The 18,043-nt window shown below is 44.7% G+C and overlaps 1 pseudogene; it reads left to right on the top strand.

The window, feature by feature from the left end:
* The window catches only part of LOC142312026 (uncharacterized), a 171,681-nt pseudogene that overhangs the window by 28,333 nt on the left and 125,305 nt on the right, over positions 1-18,043 (top strand).

Raw genomic sequence — 18,043 nt, forward strand, 5'->3', positions numbered from 1 at the left:
CACTCTAACTTCAGAGATGCTGTCCAGAAGCACAGAGCATTTCCGGACAAGCGCTTTACTAAGCGCCTTAATGACACACGTTACCCCTTCCCCCCTGACGTAGTTAAGGGGTGGGCTCAGTGTCCCAAAGTGGATCCTCCAGTCTCTAGACTGGCGGCTAGATCCGTAGTATCAGTGGCAGATGGCTCATCGCTCAAGGATGCCACTGACAGGCAAATAGAGCTCCTGATGAAATCCATCTATGAAGCCATAGGCGCGTCTTTTGCTCCGGCATTCGCAGCCGTGTGGGCACTCCAAGCTATCTCAGCTTGTCTGTCTGAGATTAATGCGGTCACACGTACCTCGACTCCGCAGGTTGTGTCTTTGACTTCTCAGGCGTCGGCTTTTTCGTCCTACGCCATGAACGCCGTCCTGGACTCTGCGAGCCGTACAGCGGTAGCATCCGCCAATTCGGTGGCAGTCCGCAGGGCCATGTGGCTACGCGAATGGAAGGCAGACTCTGCTTCCAAGAAATTCTTAACCGGTTTGCCATTTTCTGGCGACCGTTTGTTTGGCGAGCAATTGGATGAAATTATTAAACAATCCAAGGGAAAGGACTCGTCCTTACCCCAGTCCAAACCAAACAGACCTCAGCAGCGAAAGATTCAACCGAGGTTTCGGTCCTTTCGGCCCTCAGCCAGGTCCCATTCCTCCACGTCCAACAGGTCACAGAAGGGCCAAAGGAACTCTTCTGCATGGCGGTCTAAGTCACGTCCTAAAAAGACCGCCGGAGGAACCGCCCCCAAGGCGGCCTCCTCATGACTTTCGGCCTCCCCAAACCGCATCCTCGGTCGGTGGCAGGCTCTCCCGCTTTTGCGACGCCTGGTGGCCACATGTCCAAGACCGATGGGTGAGAGACATTCTGTCTCACGGTTACAGGATAGAGCTCAGTTCTCGTCCTCCGACTCGTTTCTTCAGAACATCTCCGCCCCCCGAGCGAGCCGATGCACTTTTTCAGGCGGTAAACACTCTGAAGGCAGAAGGAGTGGTGATTCCCGTTCCCCCTCAGGAACATGGTCACGGCTTCTACTCCAACTTGTTCGTGGTGCCAAAAAAGGACGGATCATTCCGTCCCGTTCTGGACCTCAAACTCCTCAACAGACAGGAATCTCTCCGCTCTGTCATCGCCTCGATGTCCCAAGGAGACTTCCTAGCATCAATCGACATCAGGGATGCTTATCTCCATGTGCCGATTGCACCAGAGCATCAACGCTTCCTGCGTTTCGCCATCAAAGACGAACACCTTCAGTTCGTAGCACTGCCTTTCGGACTGGCGACAGCCCCACGGGTCTTCACCAAGGTCATGGCAGCAGTAGTGGCGGTCCTACACTCTCAGGGCCACTCGGTGATCCCTTACTTAGACGATCTTCTAGTCAAGGCACTCTCCCGGGTGGCATGCCAACACAGCCTGACCATTGCTCTGGAGACTCTCCAGAGGTTCGGGTGGATCATCAATTTCCAAAAGTCAAAATTGACACCGACCCAGTTGCTGACTTACCTCGGGATGGAGTTTCATACTCTCTCAGCGATAGTGAAGCTACCGCTGGACAAACAGCGTTCACTACAGACAGGGGTGCACTCTCTCCTTCGAGCCCAGTCACACCCCTTGAGGCGCCTCATGCACTTCCTAGGGAAGATGGTGGCAGCAATGGAGGCAGTTCCCTTTGCGCAGTTTCATCTGCGTCCACTTCAATGGGACATTCTCCGCAAATGGGACAGGAGGTCGACGTCCCTAGACAGGAACGTCTCCCTTTCACGGGCAGCCAAAACCTCTCTTCAGTGGTGGCTTCTTCCCACTTCTCTATCGCAGGGAAAATCCTTCCTGCCCCCATCCTGGGCTGTGGTCACGACGGACGCGAGTCTGTCAGGGTGGGGAGCGGTCTTCCTCCACCACAGGGCTCAGGGAACCTGGACTCCGACAGAGTCCTCCCTTCAGATCAATGTTCTGGAGATAAGGGCAGTGTATCTAGCCCTAAAGGCGTTCCAGCGGTGGCTGGAGGGCAGGCAGATCCAAATACAGTCGGACAACGCCACGGCGGTTGCGTACATCAACCACCAGGGCGGCACACGCAGTCGTCAAGCCTTCCAAGAAGTTCGGCGGATTCTGCTGTGGGCGGAAGCCACAGCCTCCACCATCTCCGCAGTTCACATCCCGGGCGTAGAAAACTGGGAAGCAGACTTTCTCAGTCGCCAGGGCATGAACGCAGGGGAATGGTCTCTTCACCCGGACGTGTTTCAAGAGATCTGTTGCCGCTGGGGAACGCCGGACGTCGATCTAATGGCGTCTCGGCACAACAACAAAGTCCCGGCATTCATGGCACGGTCTCAAGATCACAGAGCTCTGGCGGCAGACGCATTAGTTCAGGATTGGTCGCAGTTTCGACTGCCTTATGTATTTCCTCCTCTGGCACTGATGCCCAGAGTGTTACGCAAGATCAGGTCCGACTGCCGCCGCGCCATCCTCATCGCTCCAGACTGGCCGAGGAGGTCGTGGTACTCGGATCTGTGGCATCTCACGGTGGGTCAACCGTGGGTACTCCCAGACCGGCCAGACTTGCTGTCTCAAGGGCCATTTTTCCATCTGAATTCTGCGGCCCTCAACCTGACTGTGTGGCCATTGAGTCCTGGCTCCTAGCGTCCTCAGGGTTATCTCAAGATGTCATTGCCACTATGAGACAGGCCAGGAAACCAACGTCCGCCAAGATCTACCACAGGACTTGGAGGATCTTCTTCTCCTGGTGCTCTGATCAGGGTTTTACTCCCTGGCCGTTTACCTTGCCCACTTTTCTTTCCTTCCTTCAATCCGGAATGGACAAGGGTTTGTCTCTCGGCTCTCTCAAGGGACAAGTATCGGCGCTTTCCGTGTTTTTTCAAAAGCGTCTAGCCAGGCTTCCGCAGGTCCGCACGTTCCTGCAGGGGGTTGGCCACATAGTCCCACCTTACAAGCGTCCGCTAGAACCCTGGGATCTTAACAGGGTGCTCACGGCTCTCCAGAAGCCACCTTTCGAGCCGATGTGGGATGTCTCTCTATCACGCCTTTCGCAGAAGGTGGCCTTCCTAGTGGCAGTCACTTCACTTAGGAGAGTGTCTGAGCTAGCAGCGCTGTCATGCAAAGCCCCCTTCCTGGTGTTTCACCAGGATAAGGTGGTTCTGCGTCCGGTCCCGGAATTTCTCCCTAAGGTGGTATCCCCTTTTCATCTCAATCAGGATATCTCCTTACCTTCCTTTTGCCCTCATCCAGTTCACCAATGTGAAAAGGATTTGCACTTGTTAGATCTCGTGAGAGCACTCAGACTCTACATTTCTCGCACGGCGCCCCTGCGCCGTTCTGATGCGCTCTTTGTCCTGGTCGCTGGCCAGCGTAAGGGGTCGCAGGCTTCCAAGTCAACCTTGGCTCGGTGGATCAAGGAACCGATTCTTGAAGCCTACCGTTCATCTGGGCTTACGATTCCTTCAGGGCTGAAAGCCCATTCTACCAGAGCCGTAGGTGCGTCCTGGGCATTGCGGCACCAGGCTACGGCTCAGCAGGTGTGTCAGGCGGCTACCTGGTCGAGTCTGCACACTTTCACAAAACACTATCAGGTGCATGCCTATGCTTCGGCAGATGCCAGCCTAGGTAGGCGAGTCCTTCAGGCGGCGATTGCCCACCTGTAAGAAGGGGCCGTTTTTCGGCTCTTTTTATCGAGGTATTCTTTTACCCACCCAGGGACTACTTTTGGACGTCCCAATTGTCTGGGTCTCCCAATGGAGCGTCAAAGAAGAAGGGAATTTTGTTTACTTACCGTAAATTCCTTTTCTTCTAGCTCCTATTGGGAGACCCAGCACCCGCCCCTGTTCCCTTCGGGCTTTTGTTCTTTTGTGTACACATGTTGTTCATGTTGAATTGTTCTTTTGGTTCATGGTTTTAGTTCTCCGAACATCCTTCGGATTGAATTTACCTTAGACCAATTTATAAGTTTCCTCCTTCCTGCTTTGGCACCAAAACTGATGGGCCCGTGATGCACGGGAGGGTGTATAGGCAGAGGGGAGGGGTTACACTTTTTAAAGTGTAATACTTTGTGTGGCCTCCGGAGGCAGAAGCTATACACCCCAATTGTCTGGGTCTCCCAATAGGAGCTAGAAGAAAAGGAATTTACGGTAAGTAAACAAAATTCCCTTCTTTCACAAGTTCATAATAGTTGGTCTAGGATTGACTATTTTTTGGGGTCACAGAACCTAGAGCCAGAAGTGAAGGAGGTTAACATTCAGGACATGGTCATTTCAGATAACTGTCCTTTGGATTTGGTGGTGCAAGATGCTCATCCAAAGGGAATGGTTATCCTGTGGAGATTCCCGTCATACATGCAAAAGAGGAAAATTTCCAAAAACTTTTAAAGATGTGGTGGCCAGAGTTTACTGCAGATAACCAACAACATAAACTAGACAGCCATTTATTTTGGGATACGGCAAAAGCAGTTTTGAGAGGTCGGCTTATGGGATACATGGCAGCGCAAAAGAAAAAAACACTACAGGCTTATGATAAAGCAGCAAAGGAACTTAGAGAGACATATACACAATTCCAACAAATACCAAATACATCAGAGAGTAGAGGGTGACAGCAAAAAATATTTTTGACCTGTGGCTCGATAGAAAGGAACAGATTAAGGGCCAGAGAGTAAAAGCGCAATTTTTCAGACATGGAAACAAGTCAGGTAAACTATTAGCAAATTTTGCAAAAGGAAAGACCCCTATTACGAACATTGGGTGTTTAAGAGATGAACAGGGGCAAAATCATACTGACCCTAAAAAAATAAACGGGATTTTAGAAAGCTTTTACACAAAACTGTATACTCAGGAAAAATTCAAGATAAAGGGAGGAAAGGAGCTGCTGAACAACCTTGCCCTGCCAAAAATCTCGGAAGTAGATAGGGAAACCTTAAGTGCACCAATCCGGGAAGGTGAAACAGCAGAGGCTATTAAAAATTTAAAAAATAACAAAGCTCCAAGCCCTTGCAGACTTCCAGGAGAATTATTTAAAAGTTTGAATGAGGACATAACACCCACACTAAGCCAAGTACACAACACTATGTTACAGCAACAAACATTTCTACAATCTGGGAATATGGCCTACATCAAAGTCATTCACAAAAAAGGAAAAGATGAAATTCATCCGGCATCCTATAGACCCATATCCCTGATTAACCAGGATATTAAACTATTGTCCAATATCTTAGCGGACCGATTGGCCCTATTTCTACCATCGTTGATAGGAACACATCAGGTGGGATTTATTCAAAATAGATTGGCGGTTTTTAATATTCGTTCTGTCTTAGCGGTACAGGATAGTATCAGACGACCAGGCATGGTGGGAGGCAACCCGGCACTTTTGGCGCTGGATGCCGAAAAATCTTTCGACAACGTAAACTGGGAATGGTTGGAGTTAGTGTTGAACAAAATGGGAATCATGGGGACCTTCCGAAGCTATATAAAAGCCATATATGCTGACCCACAAGCAAAAATAGCAACTCCACGATTTCTGTCTAAAGTAATTCACCTGCAAAAAGAAACTAGACAAGGGATATCCACTTTCACCGCTATTATTTGATATCGCCATTGAACCACTTGCCCAACAATTTCTAAAATGTGAAAATTTTACAGGGATAAGAGTGGGAAACGGAGAAATAAAGCTGACCTGTTTTGCTGATGATATGCTTTTATTTCTAGCAGAACCGGAAAACAGTTACAGCACATCTTAAACCTGATTGAATCTTTTGGAGCCTACTCGGGCTACAAAATAAATATAAGTAAATGCCAGTTGCTATTCTTAAGACCCACAGGGTGGAGATCAAAGACATTTTTGCACATAGAAGTGGGGACGCAGTTTATCACATACTTAGGAATTAAAATTGGTACCAACTCCTTGGCCATGTATAGCCTTAATCACCCCCAATTGATAGAAAAATAATTAGGGAACTAGGGAGATGCAAAACCCTGCCACTTTCTCTATTTGGACAAATACACTTGATCAAAATGATAAATTTTGTGAGACTACTTTATCCAGTGCAAACCATTCCAGTCCATTTAAAACACACGGATGTAAACACAATTCATCAAATTTGTTTGGCAGGGCAAAAGACCTAGAATTTCATATCATAAATTGACTCAATTGAAACAGGAAGGAGGGATGCAAATGCCTATGACGAGAGCCTATAATTTAGCTGCCTTGACAAGACACGTCAAAGATTGGATATTCAACACTCAGTACTTTTCCAATACACAGTTAGAAAAAGAGCTAGCAAAACCCCTAGATCTAATTACGATATTACATATGAAAACAAAAGAACTCCCGCCACATATTAAACTCAGCTGCCTACTAATTGACACTAGAGGAGCCTGGAAAGCACTAAGGAAATTATATAGATTACCATTTAATCTTTCAAAACACATTCCTCTCTGGGAAGACATCAATTTTGAACAGGAACAACAAAACAAGCTTTTCGGAGAATGGAAACAAAAGGGAATTAAAAAATTAGGACATTTACTAAATCTAGAAGAGGGCAGGGCCTTTAACTGGCAAGAAATGTTGAACATATACTCGCTATCTAACAAACAACACTTTCAGTGCAGACAACTGGTGAGCCATTACTCGTCCATAATGAAATGCTGGGGGACACTGGGAATTAGAAACGGATTTGATGGGTGGAATCAAGGACCAGATCTCATTGGTGACACTATATGCCAAAATTCGGAGTCAATACGATCGAGGTAAAGAGAACGAGGTGGGGGGAAAGTGGAACAATAAATTTGAAGTTGAGAGTCTATAGGAAAAAATACTCAAGAAATAGTAAACTGTGAGAAAAGTGGTGGTTAGCGAACAATGGCAAGAGATGCAATTCAAACTAATGTACATTGTTATATACGCCTTTTGACCTTCCGTACACAAACTCCCCAGCACACTAAGTAGTTGCCCCAAATGCCACCTCCACAAAGCAAACCTGATACATTGCCTATGGAAATGCTCGGTGATAGCAAAACTTTGGGAGGATACAATCAACAGATAGACAAGACTTGGGGAATCAAAATCCCAAAAGATACGATTCTCTGTTTATTCCATGCCACAAGTCGAGAGAGAGGGAAGAGCAGTTATTCATTCCAAAAGCAGTACAGGCGTTAATACTAACGGTTAAAAAATGCATTTTGCGACACTGGCTTACAAAACAAGCATCAGATATTACAGAAGTGTTAGATACCATGAAAATGTTGATACTGCTGGATCAATTAGAAGCAGAAGATAGCAAAGAGAAACGCACGTCTAGTTTTTTTTATAAAAAATGGAAAACATTTATAGAAAAACTCTCAAAGAAAGATTTCTATTTAATGCAACGTTTCAAAGATACAGCCTGGTATAGCTGGGGAGAGCTAGATGGCTCGTTGGGGAGATTGAGGATAGAGATGTAAAACAAGGAACCCTTATGGTATGGTTATTTCTATGTTAATTTATTATTGCTTTTGAGGTACAACTTGAAAACGCCAACATGTTTAGTGTTGTGACAGAAAAAGGATTTAAAATGGATGAGAATTGTTAAAAAGCTAACTGAGAATGTTTTCATTTCTGTAACTATTTTGTTGACAACTCATCAAATAAAATATGTTTAAAGAAAAAAAAAAAAGATTCCCCCCACACTATTCCTCATTCAGCAATTTATTATTTTTCAGCAATTCACAGCTGACATCAACCCCAAAAACCATTACCTGATTGAAACTGCACCAGGGCAATTGGGAGGGGCCGGGGCAAAGCGCTAGAGGTGACGCTTGTAATTTGATGTGCCCCTTCTGGGGCATCTGTAGGCTGCTATTTTTACGCTAGGAAGGGCCAAAACAACATGGGCCTCCTCGGCCTTATATCATCTTCCAGCTGCCTGGTTTACCTTTTCTAGTTATCAAAAATAAAAGGGACCCTACGTAATTTTTTTTCCCAATTATTTATTAGTTTAAACAAGGCTAAAAAAAACTACTTAGTGCCTCATGAAATGCATTAAAGGATGCAAGTGTAGAATATGTAGGGAGTGAAACTTACTTTATTTGTCAGATGGAAGTTGAAAAAACAGTTTGTGACAAGCATCGCATCAATGGGTCTTATATAGACCTGATGACTCCTTGCGGCCAGCCAATCACATTAATGCCAGTAGCCACATACCTCCACCTACAGAGCCACAGAGATTTTCTTACATGGGATATTTATGATTTTATATAGTCATCCTTTTCCCATTCAGGTCCCTACAAGATCGGATTGTCTCAGTGGACATTTTCTATATATAGAAGAGTTTTCATGATTGATCCGTCAAAGATGGATAGCGACCAGGACAAGATGGCAGAGAGGATATTACACCTCACCCTAGAGATCCTCTTTCGTCTTATTGGAGAGGTGAGAGATTCTAATGACGTCACATTATATCTGTCATGGCTCCACTCTGGGGTCTGAACCCAGATTACTGGATGGATGGTTGTCTGGAGTTTTCTTGTTTAAAGGGAACCTGTCATCAGAAATTTTGCACTAAACCTAAAAGATTCCTTCTCTGCAGCTCCTGGGCTTCATTCTAGCAATGTTCCTGTTGTTTCTGTGCCCCCTTTCTGACCAAAATAAAGACTTTGTAAAGTGGTACCTTTTTGTATTCAGATCTTGATAATGGTACACGGGGGCGGGCTCTCTGGTGGCCGTTAGTCTGCCTCCTGTTGCTTTAGGCCGTCCCCATCGCGCAATTTCAAAGAGGTGACATGAGGTAAGCTAGCCAGCGCTTGCGCAGAACGGTGGAGGCGGCGGTGGAAGCGCGACCACGAGATTATGGGCAGGTACTTGCTGATGAAAGTCACAGCGCCGCTCATAATCTCGCGCATGCGCAACACGTCACCAGCGGTCACACTGCACATTGCAGTCCCGCGAGAGTGGCACGGCGCATGCGCGAGATTATGGCCGCCCATAATCTCGCGCATGCGCCGTGCCACTCTCGCGGGACAGTGCAATCTGCTGAACCACCTAAGCGCTCATCTACGTCTACAAAGGGGTTGTGACTGGCACAGCCAGGTGAGTGCATTGCTCTTTTACCTTTCGCCCTGTAAACCGGGTAAGACCCTATTGCGCCTTTTTCTCTCCCATCACAGCACCTGGCAACCAATCACAGGCGCTGTATGCGGGTCATTATTGTGGTCTAAAAATGAATAAAACAATTGGCTTAGGATTCCCCTCATATTATGATACCCAGCATAGATAAAGCATATGGCTACAGGTTGCAGCCTCCAATCCTGCACTTATCTTGTCTGTGTATCAAAATAACAGGAACCGTATGCGACTTTTTAAATTTAATTATTTAAAAAAAAAAAAACAGGCATGCAGTCCCCCCCCAATTTTGATACCCAGCCATGATAAAGCCGTATAGCTGGGGCTGGTATACTCAAACTGGGAAGGCCTATGGTTATTAGGCCGCTCCCCAACTTAAAAATAGCAACCTGTAGGTGCCTGAGATTGGTGCATCCATGAGATGCTAAAAGCTCGGCTCTTTACCCGGTTCTTTACAATTGCCCTGATTTAGTGGCAATCGGGGTAATGAGAGGTTAATAACAGCCCACAACTGTCATGAAACCCAAAATGATGGGAAGGGTTCTGAGACCCCCCCTTCACTAATCCTATAAGTAAAAAGAAATACACAAATACCGAGAAAATCCTTTATTTGGAATAAAATACAAAAAAACCCTCCTTCACCACTTTATTAACCCCCAAAAACACCCTTGCAGGTCCAGCGTAATCCACACGAGGTCCCATGGTGATTCAGCTCTCCTACATATCAAAAGTCACAGCACACAATCATGGAACATGTCCGCATGCTGTAACTGCAGGCAGAGACTGAGCCGTGATCAGTCGTGACGTTACTCAGCTAAGTTGCAGTCACCACTGAAAGGTTCCGATTGTCCTCCTTTCCTGAGTTATTACTCCGCTGATCATGGCTGGCCCGCACCACCCTGCTAGCACTGTCACTGTAAAGTGCGGGGCTGTGTCCCGCTCCCTGCCAGCCCTTTAAGAGACAGCGCACCTTTGGCAAAAGCCTCACAATTTTCCAAAAACACCCTGGGAATATTATCAGTGTGTCCCAACAGATCTGCACTAAGATCTCCAGCCCCTAATTCAAAAGTTCAGTTTCTTAGAGACAGCGCACCTTTAGCAAAAACCCCACTGTGTCACGCTCCCTGCCAGCCCATTAACAGTGACAGTACCTGCCAGGGAACGCAGGGCAGCCTTCACCCCCTGCCGCCACTGTTGCTGTTAAAGTGCTGGCGGGACACAGCCCTGCACTTTAACAGTGGCAGGGGGAGCAGGCTGCCCTCCCAGACCCCTGGCAGCCACTGTCAGTGCTAAAAGGCTGGCGGGGTACAGCTCCTCACTTTAAGCCAAAGCGCTTCAGGTCACCAGAGGTCATACTGTGAAAACCCGGGTATGACCTCCGGTGAACTGAGTGACATCACTGCTGCCAGCCGGGTCCTTCTTGTCAGTGTTTCCCGGAGCTTGGAGAGATAGGACATGTTTTCAGTCTCTCCAGGCTGAAATGTAGCAGAGACAAAACCGTTATGGGACCTCGTGTGGATTACGTCAGACCTGCAGGGTTGTTTTTGGGGGTTAATAAAGTGGTGAAAGGTGTGTTTTTGTATTTTTGTTTTTTTTTCTTCAAATAAAGGATTTTTCTCGGTATTTGTGTATTTCTTTTTACTTATAGGATTAGTGATTGGGGGGTCTCAGAATTTTGGGCTTCATGACAGTTTGTGCGCTGTTATTAACTCCTCATTACCCCGATTGCCACTAAATCAGGGCAATTGTGAAGATGGATGCGACAATCTCAGGCAGCTACAGGTTGCTATTTTTAAACTGGGGGGCGGCCTAATATCCATAGGCCTTCCCAGTCTGAGAATAGCAGCCTCACCTGTCAGGTTGGGTATCAAAATTGGTGAGGGCTGCACGCTAGTGTTTTTAATTAGTTTAAAAAAAAAAAAAGCTGCATGCGGTTCCTTTTATTTTGATACACAGCCTAGATAAGTGCAGGGCTGGGCGCTATAGACTTTAGCCATGGGCTTTGTCTGTGCTGGGTATCATAATACAGGGGGACCCTCAAGCAATTTTTTTTATTTATTTTATTGTACACTATAGACCCGCAAACCTGGGCCTGTGATTTGAAGCGTCAAAAGTGCTGCTACTCAGTGTGGGGGCGCGTCTGACTGCAACCAATCACAGGTGCCAGTCGGCAGGGGAAGCAGTGCATATTCAATGAAGGCTAATTCGCGCCATCGGAAGTGAAAGCGTGACCTGGAAGCACTATACAGCCATGACTGAGCTTCGGTGAGCACACAGCGTGCTCTCCTATCCCCTCCATCCCTTCCACCACAATTTTTAATCACCAATTCTGGTCCCCATAGACTTCTATGGGGACCAGATTCCGGACCGGAACTGATATTTTTTAGAAATTTAGCAGGGACCATCTGGTCCTTGTTATCTGCGAGTCCGCTCATCTCTTGTACAAGCCTGTTTTGGGACCTGTGGATTTCTGGATTTACATCTTCCCTAGTTTATCCATCCCTGTGAGAGTGTTAGATTTATTAATATGTTTTTCCGTAACCAGGAATACACATTAGTGAAGACCGCTAGTGAGCGCTGTCAGGACCCTGTGTCTGAGGGATGGGGAAGACCCCTGAGCCCAATCACGGGGCCTCCACCTCACCCCCTGATACATGAGGACATCAATGAGCAGAAGATCCTAGAACTGGCCTACAAGATGATTGAGCTGCTGACTGGAGAGGTGACACTGCTGGGAATGCTGGGACATTATACAGTAACGCTATGAAGGGATCGGGGGATGACGGTATCATTATATGTGTCAGGTTCCTATAAGGTGTCAAGATGTCACCATCTATTTCTCCATGGAGGAGTGGGAGTATTTAGAAGGACACAGAGATCTGTTCAAGGACGTCATGATGGAGGTTCCCCAGCCCCTTACATCACCAGGTAATAGACAGTACTAAATACACATGGCCTATAATTACCTGTATGTAAGAATGACTTCAGTCCCTGTATGTGTTTCCTCCAGTTATATCCAGTGAGAGGACAACACCAGAGAGATGTCCCCGTCCTCTTCTTCCACAGGACTGTAAACAAGAAAATCCCGATGTTCCTCAGGATGATCAGGTAGATGGAGAGAAGGTGTCATGAAATCTCCCTATGATGTGTAGATGGCTGTGTAGGTCTTGTGTTCAGTCTTGTTTTAGGCATCAGTATTATACTTTGGCTAATTAGAGACACTTTGACACTCACATGTGAAACCTATTACACACATGACCGTGTAGTGCAGCGTATAATGAAGGGATCAGTGTTCAGAATAGGAAAGCTAGGCACCGAGATTTAGAACAAAAAATTCTAAGAAGAACCGATTTAGTCAAAAAGGTATAACAAATTTTATTATTAAAATAAATGCCAACTGGCAGAGAGCTAAACACAAAGGCATCACATGTATAAATATTGAAAAGGTAGGGACAGGTATCAATGCACAGGTACTGGGATACTAGAACTGATGGTTAGTATTAAGGTAAAAATTCAGATCTATAATACCATATCAAGTTGACATAGTTATTCACAGTAATGTCTATGGTATATATGCAGTAATTAACCAACAGGTATCTATTTAATAAAAGAGGGGGTAGTAGTGAACACATATATTGCTAGCCATAGAAGGTGTTAGAAGCAAAACCATATGTATAGTTATCAGCATTAACATTAGTATGTGCAATAATGATAGCTGTGGTATACTATGTAAATGGATGTAATGAAGGTGTGCATACACAGCTCAAAGAAATCATTAATATGGCCTATTGTGCAGAGATAACTGTGGCAAATATATATGAGTCCACATAAATAGGGAAGTAGTGGTAATAAAGAGGTTATTTTACCTGAATGCAAGAAGACCTGTGCTCACATGTGACGCCTACCCCGACGCGCACGTTTCGGCGTCACCTTCGTCAGGGGGTGGAGTCATCATGGTCAGGGTCCTGATATATATTGGAAGAACAGAATAATGGTCCAATGGGAGAGAGCAGTGTTGATTAGTGTGTGTCATGTGTCTTTAATAACAAGGTCCGTGAGTGGCTGCAGTGCAAGTCACTCACAGACTGGCTGAAACATGTGGCCGGAAGTATCCCTCAATGGGGGGGCGCCCGCATACTACTCCCCCGCCCTCCACAGGAGACAATCATGAAACGTGACTACATCCAGGGAGGGCACAGGGGAGCGCGTGGCCAGGAGGCACGTTCAGGGAATGCATGTCAGCGCCCCGCCCCCGTACCTCCCACCAGAATGCCAGCCAATTACATGACGGCACCCAGGGAGGAGGCGCAGGGAGCGTACTAGCGATGACGCACATCCGGGATTGCAGACCAAAGCACTACCCCCGTGCCTCCAGCTAGGGAGCCAGCTCAGTGTCTGAAGGCATCCAGAGGGGAGGCACCAGGGGGCGTGAGTGTGATGACGCACAAATGGGGGCGTCTCCAGGCGGAACATCACACGGGCCGTCCCCACAACCAGCCACGAGGATGACGACATCCAAGAGGAGGAGACGGGAGTGGAGGTGCCGGCCGCACAGCCTGGAGCACAATAAAAACGCCTCTAGGACACTTGTCACAGTGTTGTGTGGCACTGCAAATAAAGAATGGCCGGAACAAAAATGAGGAAAAACTAATGATAATAAAAGTGTAGAGATAGTGATGGAGTATATTGAAGGGGAGGTGATGAGTATGGTGACGAGATATGGATAAAAGGGGGGGGGGGGGGAGGGGAATTAATAATGTACATAGTAATGTACAAGTAATATGTATTAAGTATATTGAAACAGTGTGGGGAATGTGTATGAATATAAATGTATGAATAAATAGTGAACTTAATGTATAGGATGGAAGAATAATGTGTGAGGGGTGAAAAAACAAGTGGAATCAAATTGTATAGATATATATGGGAAACATATCTCTATTTTAGCACTCAATCGCACATACAGAGTATATATATAACAAAATACCAAGACAAAAGCAGAATTGGATTATGCAAAATGCAAAGGATATAAATGTTGACTACACAGCTGATGGTGCCCATACATGAATATAGGGGTACTCATTGCAGGATACAAACAAGAAGGGAGTGAAAGGTAGTGATGGGAATGGAGACATAAAAAGAGAAAAATGGATAAGGAAAGTGAAAGTGAGAACTAAGTGAGGAAAAGTGAAAAATCACTGCCGTGGAAAATATTAATATGTATATAAATGTATAGGCCACAGCAGCTGCCGTATCAGTACATATTAAATAACAGATAACAGGATATTTCTACCCCTGTATTAATATAAAGTTATAAATAAAGTGAAGATGTTAAAAGGTTTGTAAAAAATATATATGAAGTTATATAAAGGAACAACTATATTTACCCCTTAATGGCTGAGAGTACTTGAACAAGTGCAGAAAATCATGTTATCATAAGATAAAAAATATATATATCGTATTAACACAAACATATGAGCTGGCTACATGGGGATAGGAGGGGGGGGGTGTAAAAGTGAGACATGAAATATAAAATTGAGAAAAAAAAATCTACTGTGTCCCATCAATACAGAACAGACATGTGGATGTTTCAGTTGATGCTCACCGCCGCACAACTAATTCGACCATTGGGAACCATGGTGCATAAAGGAAAAAAGGGGACCCTGAGAAATAAATTAAAAAATTAAGAGGCGAATTAAAAATTAAAAACAGATTAAAAACACATAAAATGATTGATAAAAAAGATGACAATTCACAGGAAAGGAACGAAGCTCAGATTTTCATTGAGGCTCAGGGGATGTAAAGTGTTTTGCGTCCATATCCATTTTGCCTCAATTTAGGCAAGTTTTTTTTTTTTTTGTGTGTCCCCCCTCAAATATGGGGTATAAGGTGGTCGATACCACGTACACGTAATTGGGAAGCATCACACCCATGATGTATTTTAAAATGTTTCGGTATTGTTTTGAGAGAGAATAAATCTTTACTTTCTTTGGCTGCTAAAATACAATTCACATGTTCGCGAACACGTACTTTAAGTTGGCGTGAGGTAAGGCCGACATAAATGAGTCCACAAGGGCACGTGGCATAGCTGTAGTATTGCATGTTATTGAATGTGTAATTTGGAAAGTTTTCTTTGCATCAGAATTGGAAAATGTGGTAGCATAATCAATATTGGAACAGGCTACACATTTGCCACAAGGGGAACAACCCCACGGTCACTTATTTTGATCCAGAAACGTCACTAGTTTGTTGGAGTAGTGGCTTTTTACCAAACAATCCCTCAAATTGTCTGCTCTTCTGTATGTTATGTTCGGTTTTTCATGAATATATTGGGATGGGATCTGCTAGAACGATGGGCCAATACCTTGCCAGACATGAACGTAAGGTTTCAGACTGTGAATGATATTTAGTTATAAACCTAAATTTAGTTGGTGAAGACCTATCCACATTTGATGAGTATAAGGCTTGTTGCCTCGTTGTATGTCTGACTCTGTTATACGCCTTTTTTACAGATCTCCTACTATATCCTCTAGCATAAAACCTCTCCTTTAGAGCTTCTGTCTGCTTTGCAAAATCGGGATCATTTGAACAAATGCGTCTAAGCCTTAAAAATTGGCCTACTGGAACTGATTGGATGGTTGTTGTAGGGTGGGATGATGATGCATGGAGTACAGCATTGACTGCTGTCTCCTTGCGGAAGAGATCAGTTTGTAACATGTTATTAGAGTCCCTTTTGACAGTGACGTCCAAAAAATCAATAGTTTTTTTTTATCAAAGTGGTAGGTAAGATGAATATTGACGTCATTGCCATTAAGTCCATTCATAAAATCATGTAGGGACTCAATAGTGTCCTGCCAGATAAAGAAGACATCGTCAATGTACCGCGCCCAGAGAAGGACGCGGTCCATTGACGGCAGCCTATCTGACATAAAGAGGTCTCTCCCACAGCTCCAGGAACAAATTTGCATATGAGGGCGCGAAGGGCACCCCCATTGCTGTGCCCTGGAGCTGTAGGAAAAAAGACCCCTTAAAGACAAAAAAATTGTGGGACAATGAGAAATCCAAAACTTGTAGGATGAAATTAGACAGATTGAGAGGCAAAGATGAGGTCCTATGGAAAAATTGAGATGCTTGTAAACCATCACTATGTTTGATGTTAGTATAGAGCGACTCAACGTCGCAAGTAACAAGCAAAGAGTTATCATCAACCATATAACCCATCAATCTTTTTGAGAACGTCTCCCGTATCTTTGGTATGAGAAGATAAACTTTCCACCAATGGCTGAAGGTGAATTTGCCAACATTTTCCAAATAATTGTTATTGCCTGAAATTATTGGTCTACCTGGTGGGGTATTAACATTTTTATGTACTTTGGGAAGGAGATATAAAGTAAGTATAGTGGGCTCACTGACCTGTAAAGCCTGATAGAGTTCTTTGGAAATAGTTCCATTGTCTTTAGCCGTTTTTAGAATCATAAAGAGTTCCATCTGAAACTTTATGAGAGGGTTAAAAGTTAGTTTTTTGTAACATGTATGATTCTCTAACTGCCTGAAAGCCTCAGTTTCATACATTGTTTTGGGCCAGAGGGCCACATTCTCACCTTTGTCAGCTGGTTTGATGACAATGTCCGACAAATTCTGGAGTTTTTTGAGACTACATCTTTCAACAGAATTTAGGTTATCGTGCTTGATACCCATAGGTGTGTTCTCAATTTCATGACTAACCATTTTAACAAAAAGGTCAAGATTGGAGTAGGTTGACAAAGGAGGGGATTTTTTACATTTGGGTTTAATCGTGGGGGGAAGGAACCTTACCTCCTTCCCCAGCATTATGTTCATGAGACAGCTCATCAAGAATGGCTAACGCTTTTTGTTCAGTTTCTGTTGGAAAGAGTGAAAGAGATATTTCGTTATGAACATATATTTTAAACATAAGGGATCGTGCAAAGATGTGAAGGTCTTTCACCACTGTAAATTTGTCAAGTTTAACTGTAGGGCAAAAAGATAAACCTTTGCCGAGTACTGAACAATTGGTTTCAGTAAATTGATGAGAACTTAAGTTAATTACCTTTAAGGTAGGTTTTTTTATATTCTGGAGAATAAGCAGAGCTCGGTCGAGGTGAGGGAGGTGGATGTAATCTGTTAGCAACAAAACGGGGTTCCCTTTTACGCTTTGGGGTGTCAGCTGTGGTTGGTAACACGTGTGAAGATGTGTCTGAGGCAGCACTGATAGATGTACTTGAGGTCATAGATCCAGCTCTCTATCTGTTTATTGGTTGTGTATTGGGTTTTCTCCATCTATAGACATTACTGGTTGAGTAATCTTTAAGATCTCGGGCTAACTTAGTCGCTTGGTTAGTTTGTATCTCTTTAACCCATATGTCAATGCTTTTGTCAATTTGGGTATTAATGGAATTGCATTGATCAGTGGATAATTCTGTTTGAGCAGTAGTATACAGTGCCTACAAGTAGTATTCAACCCCCTGCAGATTTAGCAGGTTTATACATTTGGAATTAACTTGGCATTGTGACATTTGGACTGTAGATCAGCCTGGAAGTGTGAAATGCACTGCAGCAAAAAAGAATGTTATTTCTTTTTTTTTTTTTTAAATTGTGAAAAGTTTATTCAGAGGGTCATTTATTATTCAACCCCTCAAACCACAAGAATTCTGTTTGGTTCCCCTAAAGTATTAAGAAGTATTTCAGGCACAAAGAACAATGAGCTTCACATGTTTGGATTAATTATCTCTTTTTCCAGCCTTTTCTGACTAATTAAGACCCTCTCCAAACTCGTGAAGAGCACTCATACTTGGTCAAGATGGGAAAGACAAAGGAGCATTCCAAGGCCATCAGAGACAAGATCGTGGAGGGTCACAAGGCTGGCAAGGGGTACAAAACCCTTTCCAAGGAGTT

This window comes from Anomaloglossus baeobatrachus, chromosome 5 (assembly GCF_048569485.1).
Source record: "Anomaloglossus baeobatrachus isolate aAnoBae1 chromosome 5, aAnoBae1.hap1, whole genome shotgun sequence".
NCBI lineage: Eukaryota > Metazoa > Chordata > Amphibia > Anura > Aromobatidae > Anomaloglossus > Anomaloglossus baeobatrachus.